This window comes from Equus asinus, chromosome 26 (genome assembly GCF_041296235.1).
Source record: "Equus asinus isolate D_3611 breed Donkey chromosome 26, EquAss-T2T_v2, whole genome shotgun sequence".
NCBI classification, from domain to species: domain Eukaryota; kingdom Metazoa; phylum Chordata; class Mammalia; order Perissodactyla; family Equidae; genus Equus; species Equus asinus.
Window position 1 is genome coordinate 27751494 of NC_091815.1, and position 25919 is coordinate 27777412.

The 25919-nt window shown below is 38.9% G+C and overlaps 1 pseudogene; it reads right to left on the reverse strand.

The window, feature by feature from the left end:
* Window positions 1-25919, reverse strand: part of LOC123281331 (poly(A) polymerase alpha pseudogene) — a 296804-nt pseudogene that overhangs the window by 223015 nt on the left and 47870 nt on the right.

Consider the following 25919-nt stretch of genomic DNA (forward strand, 5'->3'; position numbering starts at 1 on the left):
GGCAGAGGATATGAACAGACATTTTTCCAATGAAGATACACAGATGGCCAATAGGCACGTGAAATGTTTTAACATCACTAATCATCAGAGAAACGCAAATCAAAACTACACTAAGATATCACCTTACACCCATTAGAATAGCTATAATCAATAAGACAAAAAATAACAAATGTTGGAGAGTATGTGGAGAAAAGGGAACCCTTATACACTACTCGTGGGAATGCAAAGTGGTGCAGACGCTATGGAAAACAGTATGGAGATTTCTCAAAAAGTTAAAACAAGAAATACCATACTACCCAGCTATCCCACTACTGGGTTTTTATCCAAAGAACTTGAAATCAACAATCCAGAGAGACTGATGCGCCCCTCTATTCATTGCAGCACTATTCATAATAGCCAAGAAGTGGAAGCAACCCAAGTACCCATGGACGGATGAATGGATAGGGAAGATGTAGTGTGTGTGTGTGTATATATACATATACATATATATACAATGGAATACTACTCAGCTGTAGTAAAAGACAAAACCGCCCCATCACGACATGGATGAACCTTGAGGGTATTATGTTAAGTGAAATAAGCCAGACAAAGACAAACACCATAAGATTTCACTCACATGTTGAAGATGAACAAACACATGGATAAAGAGAACAGATTAGTGGTTACCAGAAGGGAAGGGGGTGGGGGGCGCAAGGGGTAAAGGGGCACATGTATATGGTGACAGATGAAAGCTAGACTATTGGTGGTGAGTATGATGCAGTCCATACAGAAACTGATATATAATAATGTACACCTGAAATTACACAATGTTATAAACAATATGGCCTCAATAGAATAATTTTTAAATAAAGAAGAAAGTGAGAAAGAAAGCAAAAGAGAAAGAAAATCTTACCTTCTGTGGTCATTAGCTAAAATTAAATTGTTATTATAAGAGTTTTAAAAATAACTTTTAACGTCAGTAGTGTATTATGTAAAACTGAAAATTTTCTTTTCATCTATTAAAAGAACAAAGTTTTCTTGGAATATTGGTCTGCTCCTGATACGAGATTATGAAAGGAAAACAAAGATTTTATGTTTTGTCAAAATAATTTTCTGTGCTTTGTTAGATCTTTGATTACTCAAGAAAACCGAATCTTCTCAATAGTAAGAGCTAAGTTTTGCTAACAGCTATGCACCCTTCTGTATTTGCCTTTAAAATCTTTTATTATCACTTTGGTTAAATGGATAACTAAGCATTCTTTCACAGTGTAACTAAATATTATTTCACAGTGACCTATGATCTTATTTGGCCATTGTTTCAAACCCATTTGAAATTTTTTTTATTTTATTGAGGTCATAATAGTTTATAACATGAAATTTCAATCGTACATTATTATTTGTTACTCACTATACATATGTGCCCTTTTACACCTTATGCCCACACCCCAAACCCTTTCTGCTATGGTAACCACTAATCTATGTTCTTTATTCATGTATTTGTTTATTTTACATGTATGAGTGAAATCTTACGGTGTTTCTCTTTCTCTATAAGGCTTATTTTGCTTAACGTAGCACCCTCAAGCTTTATCCACGGTGTTGCAAGTGGGACGATTTTGTCTTTTTTTATGGCTGAGTAGTATTCCACTGTGTATACATACCACATCTTCCCTATCCATTCATCAGCCGATGGTCACTTGGGTTGCTTCCACTTCTTGACTTTTATGAATAGTGTTGCAATGAACAGAAGGATGCATCAGTCTCTCTGGATTGTTGATTTCAAGTTCTTTGGATAAATACCCAGTAGTGGGATAGCTGGGTTGTATGATATTTCTAGTTTCAATTTTTTGAGAATCTCCGTACTGTTTCCCATAGTGTCTGCACCAGATTGCATTCCCACCAGCAGTGTATTAGGGTTGTCTTTTCTCCACATCCTCTCCAACATTTGTTATTTTTTGTTTTGGTAGTTATAGCCATTCTGACAAGTGTAAGGTTATCTCTCATTGTAGTTTTGATTTGCATTTCTCTGATAATTAGTGATGTTGAACATCTTTTCATGTACCTATTGGCCATCTGTGTATCTTCTTTGGAAAAATGTCTGTTCATATCCTCTGCCTAGTTTTTGACCGTATTATTTGCTTTTTTGTTGTTGAGTTGTGTGAGTTCTTTATATATTTTGGAGATTAACCCATCGTGGGATATATGATTTGCAAATATTTTCTCCTAGTTGGTGGGTTGAGTTTTCCTTTTCTTCCTGGTTTCCTTTGCCTTGCAGAAGCTCTTTAGTCTGATGAAGTCCCATTAGTTTATTTTTTCTCATTTCCCTTAGCTGAGTAGAAGTGGTATTTGAAAAGATGTTTCTAAGGCCGATGTCAAAGAGTGTACTGCCAATATTTTCTTCTAGGAAGTTTATAGTTTCAGATCTTACCTTTAAGTCTTTAATACATTTTGAGTTAACTTTTTCTTATTGTGAAAATAATGTTCTACTTTCATTCTTTTGCAAGTGGCTGTCCAGTTTTCCCAACACCATTCATTGAAAAGACTTTCCTTTCTCCACTGTATGTTCTTGGTTCCTTTGTCAAAGATTAGCTGTCCATAGATGTGTGGCTTTATTTCTGGGCTTTCAATTCTGTTCCATTCACCTGTGTGTCTGTTTTTGTGAGGTACCATGCTGTTTTGATTACTACAGATTTGTAGTATATTTTGAAGTCAGAGATTATGATGCCTGCAGCTTTGTTTTTTTTCCCCCCTCAGGATTGCCTTAGTTATTCAGGCTCCTTTGTAGCCCTATATGAATTTTAGGATTCTTTGTTCTATTTCCATGAAGAAGGTAATTGACATTGTGATTCAGATTACAATGAATCTGTTGATTGCTTTAGGTAGTGTGGACATTTTAGCTATGTTTATTCTTCCATTCCATAAGCATGGAATATTATTCCATGTCTTCCTGTGATCAGCAATTTCATTCAATAATCCCTCATAGTTTTCATTGTATAGCTCTTGCAACCTCCTTGGTTAAATTTATTCCTAGGTATTTTATTCTTTTTCTTGCAATTGTAAATGTGATTGTATTCTTGAGTTCTCTTTCTTTTTTTTTTTTTAAATAATTTCTATTTTTTTTAAAGATTTCATTTTTTTCCTTTTTCTCCCCAAAGTCCCACAGTACATAGTTGTATATTCTTTGTTGTGCGTCCTTCTAGTTGTGGCATGTGGGACACTGCCTCAGCGTGGTTTGATGAGCAGTGCCATGTCCACACCTAGGATTCGAACCAACGAAACACTGGGCCGCCTGCAGTGGAGCGCACGAACTTAACCACTTGGCCACGGGGCTAGCCCCATTGAGTTCTCTTTCTTCAAGTTTGTTATTAGTGTATAGAAATGCAACTGATTTTTTAAGTTGATTTTGTACCCTGCAACTTTGCTGTAGTCATTGATTATTTCTAATAGTTTTCTGATGGATTCTTTAGGGGTTTCTGTATATAAAGTCATGTAACCTGCAAATAGCAAGAGTTTTACTTCTTCCTCGCCAATTTGGATTCCTTTTAATTCTTTTTCTTGTCTGATTTCTCTGGCCAAATCATCCATTACTATGTTGAATAGGAGTGGTGAGAGTAGGCACTCTTGTCTTGTCCTGTTCTCAGAGGGATGACTTTCAGTTTTCCTCAGTTCAGTATGATGTTGGCTGTGGGTTTGTCATATATGGCCTTTATTATGTTGAGGTAGTTTCCTTCTATACCTATTTTATTGAGAGTTTTTATCATAAATGGATGTTGGATCTTGTCAAATGCTTTCTCTGCATCTATTGAGATTACCATGTGGTTTTTATTCCTCATTTTGTTAATGTGGTGTATTGCATTGATTGATTTGTGGATGTTGAACCATCCTGTGTCCCTGGTATAGATCCCACTTGATCATGGTGTGTGATCCTATTAACATATTGCTGTTTTTGGTTTGCCAGCATTTTGTTGAGGATTTTTGCATCTATGTTCGTCAGGGATATTGGTCTGTAATTTTCCTTCTTTGTGTTGTCCTCGTGTGGATTTGGGAGGAGAGTGATGTTGGCCTCATAGAATGAGTTAGGGAGTATTCCATCTTCTGCAAGGTTTTGGAATAGTTTAAGGATAGGCATTAAATCTTCTTTGAATGTTTCATGGAATTCTCCATAAAAGCCATCTGGTCCTGGACTTTTGGTTTTTGGGAGGCTTTTGATTACTGCTTCAATCTCTTTACTTGTGATTGGTCTGTTCTATTTCTTCTTAATTCAGTTTGGGAAGGTCTTATGAGTCTAAGAATTTATCCATTTCTTCTACATTGTCCAGTTTGTTGCCATATAGTTTTTCATAGTATTCTCTTATAATCCTTTGTATTTCTGGGGTATCTGTTGTAATTTCTCCTCTTTCATTTCTAATTTTCTTTACTTGAGCCTTCTCGTCTTTTTTTCTTAGTGAGTCTGGCTAAAGGTTTGTCAATTTTCTTTTTCTTCTCAAAAAACTGCCTCTTAGATTCTTTGATCCTTTGTACTGTTTTTTTGGTTTCTATTTCATTTATTTCCAATCTAGCTTTTATTATTTCCCTCCTCACTGCTGACTTTGGACTTTGTTTGCTCTTTTTTTTCCAGTTCTGTTAGCTATAGTTTAAGATTAGTTATTTATTTGAGATTTCTCTTGTCTGTTAAGGCCAACCTGTATTGCAATGAATTTCCCTCTTAAGACTGCTTTTGCTGCATCCCATGTAAATTGGTATGGTGTGTTTTATTTTCATTTGTCTCTGGATATTTTTTTATTTATCCTTTAATTTCTTCATTATCTGTTGGTTGTTCAGTAGCATGTTGTTTAGTCTCCACATATTTATCACTTTCCCAGCTCTTTTCTTGTGGTTGATTTCTAGTTTCATAGCATTGTGGTCAGAAAAGATGCTTGATATGATTTCAATCTTCTTACACTTATTGAGGTTTGCCTTGTTTCCCAACATATGGTATATCTTTGAGAAGAGTCCAGGTGCACTTGAGAAGAATGTGAATGCTGCTGGTTTGGATGGAGTGTTCTATATAGATCTACTAAGTCCATCTGCTCTACATTTTCATTTAATTCCACTATTTCTTTGTTGACTTTCAATCTGTCCATTGATGTAGGTGTATTGTTGGCATCACCTGCTATCATTCTGTTGCTGTTAATGTCTCCTTTTAGGTCTGCTAATAGTTGCTTTATGTACTTTGGTGCTCCTGTGTTAGGTGCATATATATTCATACTTGTTATGTCCTCTTGGTGGAATATCCCTTTTATCATCATAAACTGCCCGCTTTGTCTCTGATTGCTTTTTTTAATCTTGAGGTCTACTTTGTCTGTATAAGTATGGGAACACCTTCTTTCTTTTCTTTGCCATTAGCTCGGAGTATAATCTTCCATCCCTTCACTCTGAGCCTGTGTTTGTCTTTAGAGTTGATATGTGTTTCCTGGAGGCAGCATATTTTTGGGTTTGTTCTTTAATCCATCCAGTAACTCTGTGTCTTTTGATTGGATAATTCCATCCATTTACATTAGAGAGATTATTGAGATATGAGGACTTAATACTGTCAATTTATCACTTTTTTTCTGGTTGTTCTATATTTCCCTTGTTTCTCGTCCTGTGTATTTCTGACTGCAGATTTAGTTTGTGTTTCTCTATGATGTTTTTCTTAGTTTTCTCTTTATTTATCATTTGAGCCTCTGTTCTGATTTTTTGTTTAGTGGTTACCATGAGGTTTGTATAAAAGATCTCATGTATGAGATAGTCCATTTTCTGATGGTCTCTTAATTCCTTAGTCTAAGCAGTTTCCATCCCTTCCCTCTTCCCCATCTAAGTTATTGTTGTCACAACTTATTCCATTTTGTGTTATGATCAAAATGAAGTGATATACTGTTTTTCATGCTTTCCTTCCCTTTATCTTTACTAATATAATTGTTAGTTAACCTGTTCTGAGAGAGAGCTGCAATTTTCCAATTTTGTCTATTTATCTCCTTGCTTGAGGTTTTGTAAACCCATTATTTTTTTTTTCAGGTATCATGGGTTTCCTGATCATTTCTTAGGGCAGGGGTGATCTTGTGGTGATTAACCCCACAGCTTTTGTTTATCTGGGAAAGTTTTTATTTCTCCATCATATCTGAAGGATATTTTAGCTACAGAGAATATTCTTACCTGAAAATTTGTCTTTCAGAATTTGTAATATATCATTCCACTCCCTCCTAGCCTGTAAGGTTTCTGCTGAAAGGCTGATAAGGGTTCCTTTGTAAGCTATTTTCTTCTGCCTCACTGGCCTTAACATATTATCGGCATTGCTGTTTGCCAGTTTTTCTAATATATGACTTGGAGAAAGTCTTTTTATATTGATATAATTAGGAGTTCTATTACCTTTGTTTACATGTAACTCCAGCTCATTTCTCATGTTTGGGAAGCTCTCAAGTATTATTTCTTTGAACAAGTTCTCTGCTCCTTTCTCCCTCACTTCTCCCTCGGAAATACCCATAATCCTTATGTGGCATTTCCTAATTGAGTTGGATATTCCTAGGAGAAAATCTTCATTTCTATTTAGTCTTAGTTCTCTCCCCTCCTCCATCTGCAGCATTTCTATATTTTGTCCTCTAAATAACTGATTCTGTCCTCCCTAATATCCACTCTATTTTTTAAGGACTCTAGATGTTCCTTTATGTCATTCGTTCTGTTATTCATCTCCAACATTTCTGATTGGTTTTTTTTTTTAATAGTTTCAACCTCTGGTGAAGAATTCCATCTGTTCATTAATTTTATTCCTGAGATCATTACACTATCTTTCAGTTTTCTTGTAACTCGTTTAGTTTCTTTATGATAGCTATTTTGAATTCTCTGTCATCTAGATTATAAATTTCTGTGACTTCAGGATTGATTTCTGGGTACCTGTCATTTTCCTTCTGGTCTGCAGTGTTAATATATCTCTTCATGATATTTGATGGGGTGGACTTTTGCTATCACATAGTGGTACTGTCTGGTGGCAGTTTCCACCTTCCAGCACTGCAAGAGGCAGGAGCTGTGTCTTCTGAGCCCTATGGCACCCCTGGTAGAGGTGCCTGTCCATTGGAAGCTCTGCCAACAGGGCCTGTTTGTGTTTGCCTGCTGCTGCTGCTGCTTTACACACGTATGCACAGGCATTCTGGCAGGGATCCCCTGTTCTGGCTGACTGGGTGAGCTGATGCACCTGGTGGGAGGTGGGTAGAGGTGCTTCCTATCACATGTGTGATCCTGTGCCCCTACTCTGACTCACAGTCTTCTGGCTTGGTCTACTTGGCTTGGTACGCAACCCCCATGATTCCTTACCTGCCTTGGTGTGGAGCATTCCCACAAGCTGGAGGAAACTCTGAGAGTGCAAGCATTCCCACAGTGGGCTGCCTTTTACCCCGTCACCATTCAGTGTCATGCACCAGCTCCTGGTGAGGTCTTGTGCCTAGATTGCTGCTGTTCAATGAGGGAGTGGCGCTCTCCTTACCTCCTTCTACTGCCTCCCAGGGGATCGAGCATCTCCACCTTTAGACTTATGGCTGTGTGGATCTCTCAGATGTCTATTGTGTTGTGTAAATGTCCTCTATGGGTTTACAAATGTCATTTTTCTTGTATCTTATGGGGGAGAGACAGAGGGAAGAGCTCACTCCACCATGATGATGACATCACTCTCGGTCTAACTCTTTTGATATTTTTGACAATCTTCCCAAAAACAATTCTAAATAAAGTCTTTTGACCTCAACTAACTTTTAAGTTTGTAGAGGACCCCTGGAAAATTTCAAAAGATTTATTCTGTTCCCTTATAGAAAGAGAGATGTTAAACTAATTAGGCTTATTTGATATGCTAAATTACATAGGAAACTTTGTCAAATAGGAAATAACATTAAGCCTTCCTTACGTTGTATCTGTATATGTTAGAAGAGTTTCTGAAATAGCGTGAAATTCCTGGAAGTCTGATAAGTCCTGGTATAAAATGTCGTCCATCATCAAAATTGAGACTCACACTTAAAGGACTGAATCTGACGTTAGGGAAATGCCCCAGCTGACTTTTATGCAAAGGCAGCCACAACAGAATCTATAAAGACTGTGGCACATGTGGTTGAAGTCTATTCTGCTTCTGCAAAAAAATGACTCCTTCTTGTCAGACTTTTTACCATCCTCATGTCCTTGTAACATGGCAGCAGTCTGCCCCTAAATCAGAGAAATTAAGATGAGTACACAAAGGCTGTCAATTAAACAAAGAGTCAGAACTATGGGAAACCCAAGACGACTGCTTGATTCTTCCTGGCTCTCTAGAAAACTTCATTTTTTGGTTTTCGTATTGCTTCACTCACAATAGGAAAAATGATTTTCTGCCTAGAGGCCTTAGAACTCCTCCCTCTGAGTTCTTTGAGCACCTACAGCTGGACTTCATTCAGTTGTCATTTAGTATGGGTTAACAACATGTTCTTGTTGTTGTATGTATGTTTTCCAGATGGGTTAAAGCCTTCCTTTGCTGCAAAGCTGATGCCCTCACAGTGACCAAGAAACTGCTAGAAAAAGTTTCCCACTTGGGGTATACCTCCCACAATCCCCAATGATCAAGGCACAGACTTCACTGGGCAAACAATATGAGCCTTAACAAAAACATTCCAAACTTCTTGGAATTATTACTGTCCTTATCACCCTCAATCATCAGGCAAGGTCAAGAGAACTAATGGAAAACTGGATCCAAACAGAAAAAGAATTAATTATGGGGCCAGCCTGGTGGTGCAGCAGTTAAGTTCACACGTTCCGCTACTCAGCAGCCTGGGGTTGGCCGGTTCAGATCCCAGGTGGGGACACGGCACTGTTTGGCATACCGTGCTGTAGTAGGCATCCCACATATAAAGTATAGGAAGATGGGCACAGATGTTAGCTCAGGGCTAGGCTTCCTCAGCAAAAAAGAGGAGAACTGGCAGTAGTTAGCTCAGGGCTAATCTTCCTCAAAAAAAAAAAAGAAATAATACATGTGACTACATGAACCGATGAGGATAATTATAATTTTTATGACTTTTGTCTGAAATATTACTGTTTTAATCTTTTTTTCTAACAGATTTAAGAAGAGCTTTTTTTCATTTCTCTTAAGCTATCTATGACTTACAGCAATTTGGTTAATTATATCTTTATAAGCAGAACTGAGACAATTAATAACTGATCCCTCCAGAATTCAGAAGCTCTCAGTCAGTATGTTTACTTTTGTGACAAGATAGTTACTTGCATAAGTCCAATGAGAAGCTGTTCTCTTTGTAACAGGAAACTTTGGTTATACAACCAAGGCTTTGACTAAAATGTCATGTTTGAGAGAGACATGCATAAATTCAGTTTTGACCAAACAGCTTTAAGAAACTAAGGTTTACTTTATGAAGCCAATAAAGCCCCTTGGAAAAACAGGCTGGTGTGTACATACAGGGTTCCTGACAGCTTAACCCAGGTGAGTAAAGAAGATCACTTCCTGGCAGGTGCAAGAATCTCAACCAGAGGGGAATTCACCCAAATCCAGAGGTATTGCAGGCAGAATCTGATGCCAAGTATTTGACATGTCTTCCTAATCTCAAGAGCCTTCTTAGTCTTTTTAGCTATTAAAAGTTCAATCTGGAGATTCATTATGAAAAATTCCAGGAAAGCAAATTTAAAAGAGCCTATATGATCTTGCTGTACTTATGTAAATAACTAATCCAAGTTTACTGAAACCAGATTTATTTTGGAAACAAAAAGTCTTAATTTATCTACCTTTGATTAAAAAAAAATGAGGGTGATTTTACAGAGAAAAATTATGTTTCAGTAGAAACTATAAGCAACTCTTGTGGATATTAGATTTCAGCACTGTTAATTTTCTTTGAAGATTTATTACTTACCTGAACACTGTACTGGATCCTAAATTCTCCTAGTTTCCTCCAATATCCAACTACAACTCTCCAAACTAACATTTCAAATTTTTCTCCCACTTTTGACTTGGAATCATTGAGAACTAAATCTGCCCTGTTCCCTGAAGCCCTGCAAACTGAAGCTGAACAACTTGATATAAACTTGTAAGATCACCACTCATTTTTAGACAATCTTTGTGCCTGTTGCTGCATAAGCTACTCAGAAAGTTTAATCGAACACCCAATGACATCATCAGATACTTCAAACTGCAAAAGATGCTTCAATCCTGACACCTAGAAATCTTCTTGATTGGCTACCATATAAACAGAGAAACTGGCTTATAACTTGTTCCACCCATTAAAATTGTTTTTCTTTGTTTCCATAGAAATGCCTGTTATTAAATACCTGATTGTTGGCCCCATAGACCTAACTTTCGGACCCCACCTGCCATACCCACCTCCTAAAGTGAGACAGAACTATTTAACTAAACTGACCTATTTTCAAGACTAAAAGGTTAATTCAATGAAATAATAGAACAATCTACCAGCTCAACTTTTAATAAATGAAACTTCCAGAGAAGTCTCTGAGAGGCAATTTTAGGGGCCCAGAAGTGTTTGGGGCAGGCTATAGCAAAATATTCCACAATGGCCCTTATTTAAAGTTACTTAAGTTACTCATTTAAAGTCTTGACCCTCCTGAAATTTTATTTCCCCTGAAAGCAGGAAATAAATCTCCCATGAGAAAGGTACCCTCCTTATCAAAAGAGCTAGAGAATTCAGGGCTAGGAAGCCTGTATAACCAAAAGCTGTTACTTTTACTAATTTACTACCTTAAGCCTAAACTCTGAACAAATTCCTCAGTAATTACATACACCAAGCCTAAGTTTCTTTGTCCTATCATATCCTCACAAATTTATTGTCTCTTTGTGTAAAAACATATATAAACTGCCTGCTTTTTTCACTCTCTGAGCATCCTTTTTCAAGTATCTCCTGGTGAACATATTAAGCTGGTTTTTCTCCTGTTAATTTGGTCTTGTGTCAGTTTTATCACTAGTCCAGCCATAAGAACTCAAGATGGGTAGTGGGGCAATTTCCCATAGGCAAATGAATGGTTCCCTCTCAGTGCTCCCACAGTACGCTGAACATACCTCTATTTATAATACCATGAAATTTCTCTATGATGTTTACTTTTTTCTTTTTAAAAATTAAGATAAAGTATGAAAAAGAAAGTAAATATTACTCATATTCCATTTTCCAACCATATTCTAGACTTAATTAGTATGTAACATTTTGGCATCCTTCTTCCAGTATCTTTTTCTGGGTGGCAGACTATAACCTCCTAGAATGCAGAGACTTCGTACTTTTTTCGTCCAGTTTTTACACCTCTGGAGGTGATATGTCCAAAATGGGTCTCACTGGGCTAAAATCAAGGTGTCAGCAGGATGGTATTCCTTCTGAAAGTCCAAGGAGTAAATTTCTTCCTTATCTGATCCAGTTTCTAGAGGCCACTTGCACTCCTTGTTTCATATATAACGTTATAAACCAATGTTACCTCAATAAAAAAAAAAAGATACATAAAGTTTTACACACAGTCCCTAGTATGTGATGAGCCCTCAATAAACATTCTTTCAATCCTTTCCTTTTGCCACCATTTTCTCTCACCCTGGCCCATTTTCTCCCTCATCTCCTTTCTCTTCAGTGACTTAGTCTAACCTCAGTCTAACCACTTAGCAAAGAAGGCCATGCTACCCATCTCTTGTGATTGTCCGTCAATGCTTCTTGGGATGGAGGCTGATATCTACTCAAGAATATGGAGTAAATATCTACATATCCTTCCATGGAGAGCTCTGTTGTTTTTTTAAAAAGTCCTTTTATGTCACTTAAAATTTACATATGATGAGGATTTTTAGGCTGCTTAATTTTAAAATGGCTTATGATGAGGATTTTTAGGCTGGTTAGTTTTAAAACTACAGATGAGATTCAGGCTCCAAGGAGTGGAATTTGTTTGCCCCTTTGTTGGGAAACATTTACATTTCTAAGGGAAACCTCTATCTGTGAAGATGCCTCCCTCTCTGTGCCAGGAAGAAGGGGGATGGTCTTATCTCTAGAAGCTCTTAATCAATGCCAGAGGCAAGAACTTAAGTTGGTTACTGTCTCGCAACCTCATGTAACTGACCCCCACCCCCCCCCCAATCCTCCTTTGTCTTTAGCCGAGGATAAAATTCAAGCGGTGACTTCTGCCATTTACTCCATCCGGTTTGATTCTTATCTAAAAGTTGTGGGACCGCCAAATGGCCAGACCATACAGGCACTGATACCATTTTAACTTTTTTACATATTCTTTGTCTTGTAAAGAGATGACTCACATACCTATGCCTTAAATTTAGTCCTAACCCTCAACTCGGGGCAGCAGCAGGAGCTCTGACTGCCCGTGGGTCCTGTCCCCACGCACCAGCTCTGCCTGCCCATGGGTCCTGTCCCCATGCGAGCGGGGGCAGCAGAAGCTCTGACTGCCCATGGGTCCTGTCCCCATGCTATTCTATACTATTCTCTAAATAAAAGAGCACTACTGCCAGATCTTGAGAGTCTAAGAAATCTTTCTTTCGACTCCTCGGCTCACCGACCCCGCATCACATATACTTTCCCGTAACTTAGAAATGTCAGTTCCAATTCTGCCCTGTTATTTTATACATTCATTTCCTTATTTCATCTTTCTTCAGTCTTTCTCTTTACATCTTATAAATAAAGACAGTACAGAGACAAAAGTAATGCCCAGGCCACAACAGGGAATCCCTTTAGCAAGATGAATGCTATTTGGAAGACATCCTCTGAAGCCTGTTTCTAGGCTTGGCTTTCAGCAAAACCATATAACTCTAGAACGCATTCCCAGACCCCCAGGGGCAATAACTGTGACGGAAGCCACACACCCTCCAAGTTTTTCTGCCTTGGATTAAGACATTTTCCCGAATGTTGTTCATAAATTACTGCTACCCAATTCTTCCACTCCTGGAAGTTAAGCCTCTCTTGTAAGTTTCCTCTCCTGCTGGCCTGCCAGGACACTGCCTAGAAAATGCCCCGCTACCCTAGGTGACCAGGGTGCACCTTTGTCTAGTCCCAGAATTCTAATAGCTCACACTTACTTAGCACTCACTATGTGCCAGGCAGGATCCTAGGGGCTTTATATGTAGCTACAGTCTTCACCGAAAAATCCAATAAGTGATACCATCCTTGTTTTTACAGATTAAAAAAACTGACACAGAGAAGTTAAGTAATTTACCCAACATCACACAACTCCATAATTTTACCATATCTCCCACCTGAATAAATGTTAATAATTTAAACTGGGCAGAAGACACCCTAAGATTTCTGAGGTCTCCTGAATAAAATCTGCCTTCCAGAATGTTTTCCTCTTGCATTTTCAGGACTTGACAAACAGTCGGCATTTTGTTTTCCATCTCGCCCTTCACTAAGGCACCTGTGAAGCTGGGTACCTGAAGGTTACTGTAAATATACAATAAAATTACCTTTCAATCTTATTATGAAAAGAAGTTAATTTTGTCGATATGCTATTTTCCTGTTTAGCCTGAAGGGTAACTCAAGGGTCAAAAGGATTGATGATCTTGTTTTACAGAAGAAAGAGAATGCCTTCAAGGATCATCAGATAACCAGCCCCCAGCTGCCCTTGAAGCCCCCCCCCCCCAACTCAGATTGCCCAGGGGCTTGTTGGGAGTGAAAGAAACATGGATTACCCCCTTTGTTTCTCCAAAACTCCTTCTGCCACACCCCTTAGCTTTATAAAAAAAAAAAAACCCTGCTTTCTTCTCTTGTTAAGGCAGATTTAAGAGAACCTGTACTCCCACTTGCCTGTCTTGAAAAATTCAAATGAATCTTTCTCTATCTCAAAGCGCTGATGTCTTAGTGTTTGGCTTACTGAACATCAGGCGCATAAACTTGAGATTAAGGGGTTCAGTATCACCTGTTCCCTGACACTATCACAATTGCACATCCTTCCATAAAAGCTTGCTATTATGAACCTCAATCTCCTTCAGGAGGAAAGACAGTCAGGTTCACAGTCCCCATGAAAAGCCATTTTTACTGAATTCTCAGCTATTTGCACAGCCATTCTCTAGCCATAAAAAGGGTACACTAGGGAAAGAAAGTGTAATGAGAAGGGAGAAGGAGGACAGAGTTCCTACAATGGCCACAAAGAAGAGGAGACTCCAAAGGCAGAAACAGTCATAGGGCACACCCAGAGTTTGTGGTATCTGAATATCGCAGCCCCACCTATCTCTTTCCATGCCTTTTGGCATCTGACATCATTCTCAGCCTGCCCCTCCTGGCCTTGTCTTCTTAGACCAACTAGAGACCTTGGTCTGGAGCCAAACCAGAGCACCCAGCACTGAGCTGTTTGGGTGGAGGGAACAGAGAAGGGAGTAAATTGCTCAGCTAATAGGGGACCTGACTCACTTATGTACGTATCACTTGGGCAGGGAATAGATTAGAGAAGGGCTGTTCTGCAGGACTCATGGTTTAAGGAGTCACACTTGCTCAATGCTGTCTGACTAAGAGCAAAGGGGTGGATGTGGGGGGCATCACAGCTTTATCCCATTTAGATATCCATTTGTCCCTCCCTCTTTCTCTGTTGGGTTACATTTCTCTATCCATAGGTCACATATTTACTGAGTTGGATTTGGGGGGGCGGAGATCTGTTAAATTCCTTAAAGCCCCAAGCACTCAATTCAGTTCAAGGGTATTTGTCATCTTAGTGATAACCAGACACAAGTATCTTTTAAAGGCTTTGCAGGAAATTTGAACAAGAACCTTTGCACCACCCACAATCCCCCTGGGGACCACTGACCTACACACAAGAAGAGTAGAGAACTTACTGTGTGACAGGGACTTTTATGTACACCTCACCTAATGGACATAGTGACCCTTTGACATCAGGAACATTGTCCCTATTTTGCAAATGATAAACCCAAACACCAAGAAGTCAATTAGCTTTTCCCTTATCCAAGAACTGGGAAAAGAGATGGAACCAGGATTCAGACTCACATATTTGTGAATCTAAAGCTCCTGTTCTCACTCCACACCATCCTACCTACTAGAAATCAAAGAACAAAAAGATGACTGCTTCTAGCAGAAATATTCATAAAAGGCTTCAATGAAGAGACAGGATCTGAAATGGGTCTTAGAATGAAGAATAATTCAGGAGGCTCAACAAGAGGGTGTAGGGGACGAAGACAAATCCTCTAGCATCTGGGTCCTCCTGGCTGGGCTACAAATTAAATTCACATGAGACAGAATAATAGGAGAAAATCAAACACAGCTTTGTAACATGTATACATGAGAGAAACCCAAGAAACTGGGTAACTTTCCAAAATGGCAGATGCTGTCCTCTTAAATACTATCTTCAGCTGAAGACAAAGGAAGATGTTGGGGATGGGGGCAGTCAGTTATGGGAGATTACCAGAAAAGCACAATAAACAAGAGTAAGGTTAACATGAAGATTTAAGTCCTTGCCTTCCACATTAATAAGAGTTAAGGTCATTGCCCCCTTCTTCCTGGTACAGAGAAGGAGATACTTTACAGATGGAGATTTCCCTTAGAAATACAAATGTCTCTTACAAAGGGTAAACTCAACTCTACAGGGCTTCTCCCATGTCTGCAGTTTTTAAAAGTAACCAGCCCAAATAATCCTCATGGCAAAAAGACACATTTTGGGATAGCCAGTTCTGATTCCCCACAATCTCGCCCTTGAAACTTTAAGAAGTTTCACTGTCCTTTGAAGCTTTAAGAAGTTTCATAGTCCAGAAGCTGAGTGGTACATTGTTCCATCTCCAGAATTGAACACAATTCTTAGTCCTGATAATAGATCAGCCCAGTTAAATTTATTTTATTAGGTGGTGATGCAGGTGAGCTCCCAAAGTTAGGCCTATATTGTGAAAACAAGCGATCAGGTATTTAGTAAGAAGTATTCCTATAGAAATAAAAAGGAAAACAAGGTTAGTGGTTGGAGCAAATTGTAACCAGTTTCTGAGCTCAGAGGACAGCCAGTTAAGAAGATTTCTAGATGTCAGTGTTGAAGCATCCTTTGCAGCTTAAAATGTCTCTGATGATGTCATCAAGTGTTCAAGTATCCTTTTGAGTGACTTACACAGTAACAGGCATGCTATCATGGTGCTCTCTCTTAAGTTTATATCAAGTTGTCCAGCTTCAGTTTGCAGGACTTTAGGAACAAGGGTAGTTTCAGTTCTCAATGATTTCAAATAAAAATGATGGGAAAAAAATTTTTAATGTTAGTTTGGAGATTTGTAGCCAGATATTTCAGGAGACTAGAAGAATTCAGGATCCAGTACCGTTTACAAGTAGAAAACAAAAACCTCAAGACAATTAACAGAACTAGGATCTAATATCCACAAATGTGCGTTATAGTTTCTACTGAAACAATTTTTCTCTCTAAAATCATCCCCATTTTTACAAAAGATAGCCAAATTAAGACTGACTGGTGTGTAAAGTAAGTCTATCTTCAATAAATTTGGCCCAATTATTTACATAAGTACAACAAGAATAGCAATTGATCATATAGGCTCTTTTCTTTTTTTTTTTTTTTAAGATTGGCACCAGAGCTAACATCTGTTGACAATCTTTTCTTCGTCTTCGTCTTCTTCTTCTCCTTGTCCCCAATGCTCCCTGGTACACAGTTGTATATTCTAGTTGTAGGTCCTTCTAGATGTCTTATTTGGGGTGCTGCTTCAGCATGGCTTGATGAGCAGTGCCATGTCCATGCACGGGATCCAAACCAGCAAAACCCCAGGCTGCTGAAGTGGAGTGCATGAACTTAACCACTGGGCCATGGGGCTGACTCCTGATTATACAGGCTCTTTTAAACCTGCTTTGCTGGAACTTTTCATAATGAATCTTAGATTTAACTTTAAAGGCCTCTTGAGGGGGCCAGCTCTGTGGCCGAGTGGTTAAGTTTGCATGCTCCGCTGCAGCAGCCCAGGGTTCAGATCCTGGGCACGGACATGGCACCACTCATCAGGCCACGTTGAGGCAGCGTCCCACATCCCACAACTAGAAGGACGTGTAACTAAGATGTACAACTGTGTATGGGGGGGCGGGGGGGGGGGGCGGTTTGGGGAGATAAAGCAGAAAAAAAAAAAAAGATTGGCAACAGTTGTTAGCCCAGGTGCCAATCTTTAGGGAAAACAAAGGCCTGTTGAGGCCAGGAAAGCCAAGGACTTATCAGACAAAGCCTGTAATACCTACAGATTTGCATGCATTTTTCGCTTCTCAAGCTCCCCAAAATATTTCGAGGTTCCAGGAACCTGCCAGATAAGTGACCTTCCTTACTTACCCAGTAAGATTGCTAGGAATACTGTAAACAAGGCAGGCCAACATTTCCAAGTGGCTTTATTCCATAAAGCCCAATCTTTGTTTCCCAAAAGCTGTTTGGTCATATCTGAGTCTATGCCTGTTTCTCTCAAATGTGACATTCCAGTCAAAGCTTTGATAAGATAACCAATGTTTCCAATTGTGTCCCGTTATAAGGAGAACAGATTCTTACTGAACTTATGCAAATAACTATATTGCCATGAAAATAACACTTACTCACCAAGAGTATCCAAATTCTGGAGGGATCAGGTAGGGAGAAAAAGATAAAATGTTTCAATTTTGTTTACAAAAGCATAATTTACCAAATTGTTATAAGTCATAGTTAGTGTGAGAGTAAAGAGAAAAAGGTTTTCTTAAATCTGGAAAAACAAAACATTTAAAAATTGGCAATATTTCAAATGAATTCATAAAAATTATAATCATCCTCATCAGTTCATTCAGTCCTGTGTAATCTATTTTTGAGCTTAATCTTCTGTTAGCAGTTTTATGGGGTTATGAGTTTCTCCATTCAAGTTCTGTAATTTCTTATTCAGTTCAATTTTATAATCTGAAAGTTTGTCAGAAAGCTGTATTTTAGAATAAATGTCAGAGCCCTTTCTATGAATCTCTGTAGATTAAGACATTTGTAAAAGTAGAGTAAAACAGAACTGTGTAAATGACAAAAGGCTTAAAAATGACAATTAACAAAGAAACTTGGTTATTTCTGGAACATACAACCCTTTAAGATAATAACCAGAATTATGACTGACAACCAGGACAGATTAGAATTTTCTGGAATGCTATATAACTTTTAAAATACTTACATCAATAACACTTACCCACACAATATCATAGGTCCCTATGAAACAATGCTTAGTTATCCATTTAACCATGCTGACAGTTAAAGGATTTTAGGCAACTGTAGAGAATTAAATAGCTGTAAGAAAAACCTTAGCACCTGTGATTAAAGACCTGATTGAAACCATATAGGAAATTTATTTCTGATAAAACACAAAAGCCCTACCCTTCTGGTAGACTACTCAAAGGAAAAAAACCTTTCATAATCTCTTTACCAAGAGCAGACTAAAAGTTTAAGAAAATCATCCTTTTAAGACAGGGAAAAAAAGCAAATTCTAATTTTGCATCAGTTTGCTTTTGATATTAAAACTCACTTACTTAATTAAATCCATTTAAATCTTAGCCAACTGGACCATGTACAAAACTCTTTCTTAGAATTCCTCTTTAAAAACTTTCTATTACTTTCTTTTTACATTCAGAACTTGTCCCATGCCTTCTTTTTCTTTTCTTCCAGTACTTTAGGACAAATTTATCTTTCTTAACAAAACAAACAAAAATATTTCCATTCTTTATACCTTATTTACTGAAAACATATATCTTACTTTCCCTGAATACAAAATATTTTCCTTATTAATTTCTAGTAGCTTAAATCACACATTAGAATTTTTAACCCTTAAAAACCTTAATTTTTATGTAAAAACTAAGAAGTAAGCAATTATAAACTGTCTTTTACATTAGCATTCTATGGCTTGGCAAGTTTATAAATACTTTTTATAATTTCAGAAACATGTTACTCTCTAGTACAATCTTTTTTTTTTTGAGGAAGATTAGCCCTGAGCTAACTACTGCCAGTCCTCCTCTTTTTTGCTGAGGAAACCTGGCCCTGAGCTAACATCCGTGCCCATCTTCCTCTACTTTATATGTGGGACGCCTACCACAGAATGGCATGCCAAGCAATGCCATGTCCGCACCCAGGATTCGAACCGGCGAACCCTGGGCCACAGAGAAGCAGAACGTGTGAACTTAACCGCTGCACCACTGGGCCAGCCCTAGTACAATCTTTTAATAAAACACAAGACATGTTTACCAATAGACCCAAACACCTTTTAGTTTCTCTGTAATAAGACAAAAGTAGGCAAACTTATATTTAGTAATTAATGTCTAACAGTTTATCTTATTTAGAAATAATGTAGATATTCCACAAATTTCTCATCATTTAATTGAGCAAAACTTCAAAGATTCAAATTACTAGAGAGATTTTGGAAATTATTAAATACATATAAAATATAATTATTGCTAAAAGTTTAAACTCTTATCTCACTTACATCTAAATCATTTGTTCCCAACAATTATGTCTAGATTACCCATGAAAACTTCATGAGACATTAGATAAAATTAGCTATCATTCTAAGTTATTATGCTGGCAAATTTGTAGCAGGGATAACATGAGCTTTTTTAACTACTAAACTCAGGCTGCATATCTGCATCATATCCAATACTGATAATTCTGAAGACATGTCTGTTTTAATCAAACCAACAAACTTAAGCTTTCATTCACCAAAGACATGTAAGCACTTGCTTTCAGTCAATTAAACAGAGCTCTTAATTTTAGCAGTACCACCTTGAGGTAAAATATCACACATATAGACACACAGGTAGACACAGAAACGTCAAGTTTTTTTTTATGAATCATGTGCAAAACAAAGCACACTAGTCTATGAGAAATATTTGTATTTCAAAGAATGGCTCTCGAGCCCCAGAGAAGATGGGAGTAGAAAATCTGCACCATAAAGGCACAGAGCAAGTAGTCACATTTTCTTCAAGATGAAGTTTCCGGGGCATATTTGCCTTATCTGTTTCTAATGGCTCAATCTTTTGTCTCAATCAATATCTAGCAGCATTTTGAGGAATAGGAGAGGCTTTGGGATTGGCAAAAGACAGGTGAACTTTGAACTGCATTCTAGAGTTATACATCCAGCCTTGCAGAGATTTGCAAGACAAAGACAGTTGCTTCCAGTCACCCAAAGAACTGGACTACAGTCCGACAAAAGAGTCTGACCCATCCCTCCAGCTACACCCTTCCAATTGCTTCTTTATATCAGGGAAATTTTTTTTTGAGGAAGATTAGCCCTGAGCTAACATCTGCCACCAATCCTCCTCATTTTGCTGAGGAAGATTGGCGCTGAGCTAACATCCGTGCACACTTTCCTCTACTTTTTTTATATGTGGGACACCTGCCACAGCATGGCTTGACAAGCAGTGCATAGGTCTGCACTCAGGATCTGAACCGGCAAACCCTGGGCCAACAAAGCAGAACACGTGAACTCAACTGCTGTGCCACTGGGCCAGCCCCTATATCAGGGAAATTTTTAACATAAGAGGAGAATCAAAGTTGTATGTTCTAAAACTTTCAGAACAAGGTATCATACCTTTAAAAGTCTGCACAAAGCATTTAACAAAGCGTCTCTTTCTAAGTGTACAATTTAACACCAGACCAATTTACCTTGATGGGGGAGCTTTATTATCCTTTTTTATTAGCACCTGATATTAGCCTCCTCTTTTTGTCTCATATTGTGTGGGTTCAAGCAACCTTACTGATTTCCCTTTAGTAAGTCTAATTAACACTGTCTGAAGGACAGATTTATATGCTGTCTTATAATCAGGCATGGGAAATATTCTCTTTCCCAAGTGACACACAATGCCTATCCTCACAATACAATCTATAATACAATCAGGGAAAAAGATACAATCACTTCACACAAAGCCTATAAACATATCAGTTTTTCTACAAAATTTTATTTGAATTCCATCAACTCTAATACCTGTATTCATAGCTTTCATTAGGACTTTATCAATAGGTCTTGGTCTTATAATTTTGGAAACAGGAAGCACTCGCAGTCAGACAATTTTAAAACATACTCAGGCAAAGTTGATATAACCTCTTTATATAAAATCAGCTCAAACATTCCAACATTTATAACCTTATCAACACTTATACTTTTACATTTTCTCAATTTAATTGTAACCTGAGTCAGGGTCTTAAGGCTAGTAATTATTTTTGTTTCTATTTCCTTTTTAATTTAGCCTTCTCATAGGTACCAATAAAAATTATGATGAGAGCTCTCACAAATTTTTTTCCCAATTTAGAAGTTTTTCCAATTTAAACAATCCATCACCTGGCCACATTGATGAGTAGGATCTTAACAGCAACTCATACCAATAAGCTTAACCATGGATACAAGAGGCATCCCCAAAAGAGATTCAGAAAGTTCAATCTTAAAAATAGTCAAAACAAAGGCCTTCATTGAACAACAAGAAATGAAAGTTAAAACAACAAAGGCCCCTTATGAAAGCAATTGGGACCCCTTATGACAAACTCCCCTGAGAGCTCACACAGCCAGACAAAGAGTGTGACCTGGAACTCCAGTCTACTCAACTGGCTAACGAGATGTGTACCAATACATGCATCCTCTGGATAGCAGAGACCAAAAAGGTCACAAAGCCAAGCTCTCAAAACACAGAACAAGACAAAAGGAAAACCTCATCCGATGCACATTAACAGCTTTTGCTAACCCTTGGGTCTCTCGGAGCAAAATTAATACCTAGGAGGGAGATGCTGCAGGGTTGGGGATCCTGTGTGCTTTACAGAATACCTTGTCATTGCACGAAAGTTTTCTTGAAGTTGGCAGGAGGACTTGTGTCATTTACCCCGTTTCATGACCACCTTCTCCTTTCACAGGAGATTTTTTGAGTTACCAAGCACCCCACTGGCTCTTAACTGCCCACCATATTTTAGGCCTTTTGGCTTGCAAGATGCCCTTAGCAACAGCTTTCACCTCATGAGCATATTCCCAGGCAACAGCCTTATAAAGATGCCTGTGTCTTATGACAAATGACAGAAAAAAGAGAGAGAAGGAAAAATACTATCTCTGGGAGGAAAACGATCTACAACCAATGAGTACTCAACCAAATTTCCTAGAGTTGCTGAGTCCAAGAAGCTAGCTTCACCAATATTTTCTCCTGCTAACCTAAATTAAGAAAAGCCAAAAAACTCACCACTCTCCCTTCTATTGGACCCTGCAGGCAGAGATCCAGGAGACTGATGTGGTAAGAACTCTTCCCTCCTGCTGGCTCTTGTCAGGGGTCCAAGATCTCTCAGCTGCAGTAGTGCAGGAGTGAGCAGTGTCCAGCCAGTGAAGTTTTATCCCATTCAAGTTTCCAAACTGTAGAGGAGGAAGACGAATCCTTTAGCCTCTGAGTCCTTCTGGCTGGGCTACAAATTAAACGCACATCAGACAGAATAATGGGAGAAAATCAAACAAAGTTTTGTAACATGGATGCATGAGAGAAACCCAAGAAAGTGGGTAATTTGCCAAAATGGCAGACACTGTTCCCTTAAATACTATCTTCAGCTGAAAACAAAGGAGGATGTTGGGGATGGGGGAGTCAGTTATGGGAGATTACCAGAAAAGCACAGGAAACAAGAGTAAGGTTATCATGCAGATTTAGGTCCTTGCCAGCCACATTGATAAAAATTTCTAGAGATAAAGTCATCCCCCTTCTTCCTGGTACAGAGAGAGATACCTTTACAGAAGGGGATTTCCCTCAGAAATTTAAATGTCTCTTACAAAGGGTACATTCTACTTTTCAGAGCTTCTCTCATGTCTGCAGTTTTTAAAAGTAACCAGCCCAAAATAAACCTCATGCCAAAGAGATACACTTTGGGGTGGCCAATTCTGATCCCCTACAAGGGCAAAGGTATTATAGAAAGAAGGAAAAGAATTAGAATCAATTCAGACATAAGAAAGTAAAATGTAGGTTCAAGTCTTACTGCATAGATCAAGGGAACAGTTGGGGCCATGCTACAGGGTCTTTGAATGGCAGCCTAAAGAATTTGAACTTCATCCTGCAGATGACAGCAGTCACTGGAATGCTTTGAGAAGGTCAGGAACAGGATGAAATAGCATTTTCAGGAAGATTACTCTGAGAGTATTAGGCAAGATGACTTAGGGAAGTGGTTCTCAACTCTGGCAACTCATTCATTACCTGGAAGCTTCTTTCTTTTCTTGTTTTAACTTTTCATTTTAACATAATTTCAGACATTCAAAGTATTCCAAAAATAGTCAAAGTTCCCATATACCCTTCACTCAACTTCCCAAATATCAAGGCTGTAGATAACCTGAGTATAATTATCAACATTAATGAATTATCATTGATAGTGTCCATGAAAATAATCCATAACCAATCTATAAATGAAAATTTGGGTGAGTTTATTCTGAGCTGAAATCTGAGGACCATGGCCCAGGGCCTTTCTTCCCAAAGGAAGAAAGGGCACTGAAGAAGTGGGGTGCACAGAGTGGTTATATACCCCCAAACAGGGTGTTTCACATATGATTGAAATGTCCCTCCCACAATAGTCACAAGATTACCCTGTCGGCACAGCACTTGATGGACACAGCAGGTAGTGGGTCTGCTATCTTGGTGGGCGGAGCAGGAGGCAAGTCTATTGTCTCCAGCTGGCCAGTCAGGTGAGCACAGCAATCAGTTTCTAGCCTAAGGAAAGATGCTTAATCCTTAAGGAGACGACAACGTTGGAGGGGGAGGGAAGTTGCACCTTTATCTCAAGGGCCTTTGTTCTTGTCATAGGGAATATCTAAAGCAGATATACAATGCATGCTCAACAGCCAAGGTCAGGCCCTTTTGGAAAGACAAGGTCAGGCCGAATTAGGTTAATAACAAATGGCTTCCTCACATTCTCCAATATATCCTATTGCTTGCCATTTTTATTTGTCAATAGAATACAATGAACCAATCTACAGGTCTTATTCAAATTTCATCGACCTTCCCACTAATGTCCCCTGTCTAAACTAGGATCCAACCCAGGATCACACAATACATTTAGTTCTTTTGTCTCCTCAGTCTCTTTAATTAGGGCCAGTTCTTCAGAATTTCTTTTACTTTCATCATCTTAATATTTTTGAAGAGTATTGGCCATTTTGTAGAATGACCCTGATTTGTGCTTATCTAATATTTCCTCACGATTAAACTTAGGTTAGGCACTTTGGGCAAGAATACCACCAAAGTGATGCTGTGCCTTCTCAGTCCATCATATCAGGCACATGATATCAATATCTCTCCTTACTGGTGATGTTAACTTTGAACACTTGGCTAAGGTTTTTCCAATGTAAAATGACTATTTTATGTGGAAGCTTTTTTAAACTACTGATGGGGTTCAGGGCAGGCCGCCCCAATATGTGCCACTCTGGTATGCGGATTATTTCAAGCTGAAGACAATAAAGGCCCAGAAGACTCAGAAAGAACATTCCCCCTTACCCCGCCTAACTGCCTAAAAGAAATTTAAAATAAAGGCCTGTCCCCAGAACAAGCCTTCACCATAGATAACTCTGGGTATCAGTAGACTGGGAGGATCCATGCTAAGCCCACTCTTATCAAAGTTCTATTTACCAAACATTTGCTTTTCCGTTTCCATGTGAGTTGCCTTCCTCCCCTTTGAAGCCCCAAATCACTATCCCCAAGATCCTCCTTGTCTGTAGCTGAAGATACTTAAACAGGCAGCCTCGGCCAATTGGCTGAGTTACTCAGTTTCTCCTGAGTTTCTCCCATGTATACATGCCATTAAATTTTGTTTGATTTTCTCCTGATAACCTGCCTTTTTAAATATTTGACCAGCCATAAGAATCTTAAGGGAAAAGGGAGAATTCTCCCACTTCTCCAACACTACCAATGCATGGGCCATACCCTACACCAATCAAATCAGACTCTTGGGGCTGGCCCTGTGGCCGAGTGGTTAAGTTCACAAGCTCTGCTGCAGCGGCCTGGGGTTTTGCAGGTTTGAATCCTGGGCACTGACATGGCACTGCTCATCACGCCATGCTGAGGCAGCATCCCACATGCCACAACTAGAGGGTCCCACACCTAAGAATATACAACTATGTACCGGGGGGCTTTGAGGAGACAAAGGAAAAAAATAAAATATTTTTTAAAAAAATCAGGGGCTGGCCCCGTGGCGGAGTGGTTAAGTTCGCGTGCTCCACTGCAGGCGGCCTAGTGTTTCGTTGGTTCGAATCCTGGGGGGACATGGCACTGCTCATCAAACCACGCTGAGGCAGCATCCCACACGCCACAACTAGAAGGACCCACAACGAAGAATATACAACTATGTACTGGGGGGGCTTTGGGGAGAAAAAGGAAAAAATAAAATCTTTTAAAAAAAAATTCAGACTCTCTGGGGATAAGGCACAGGCATTGGTAGGTTTTAAATGCGCTGCAGGTGATTCTAAGCAGCAACCAGGGATGGAAACTGATGAGGATTTTTAGGCTGCTTAATTTTAAAATGGCTTATGATGAGGATTTTTAGGCTGGTTAGTTTTAAAACTACAGATGAGATTCAGGCTCCAAGGAGTGGAATTTGTTTGCTCCTTTGTTGGGAAACATTTACATTTCTAAGGGAAACCTCTATCTGTGAAGATGCCTCCCTCTCTGTGCCAGGAAGAAGGGGGAATGGTCTTATCTCTAGAAGCTCTTAATGGGGAAGGCAAGAACTTAAGTTGGTTGCTGTCTGGCAATCTCATGTAACTGGTTTAGGGTGGTGGCTTCTGACCTTTACTTAATCCGATTTGATTCTTGTCTAAAAGTCATGGGATCACCCAATGACCAGACCCCACCTGCACTGATACCATTTTAACTTTTTTTCATGTTCTTTCCTTTGTCTTGTAAAGAGATGAATCATATACCTATGCCTTAAATTTAGCTCTAACCCTCAACTGGGGGCAGCAGAAGCTCTGACTGCCCATGGGACCTGTCCCCATGTCAGCGGGGGCAGCAGCAGGAGCTCTGACTGCCCGTGGGTCCTGT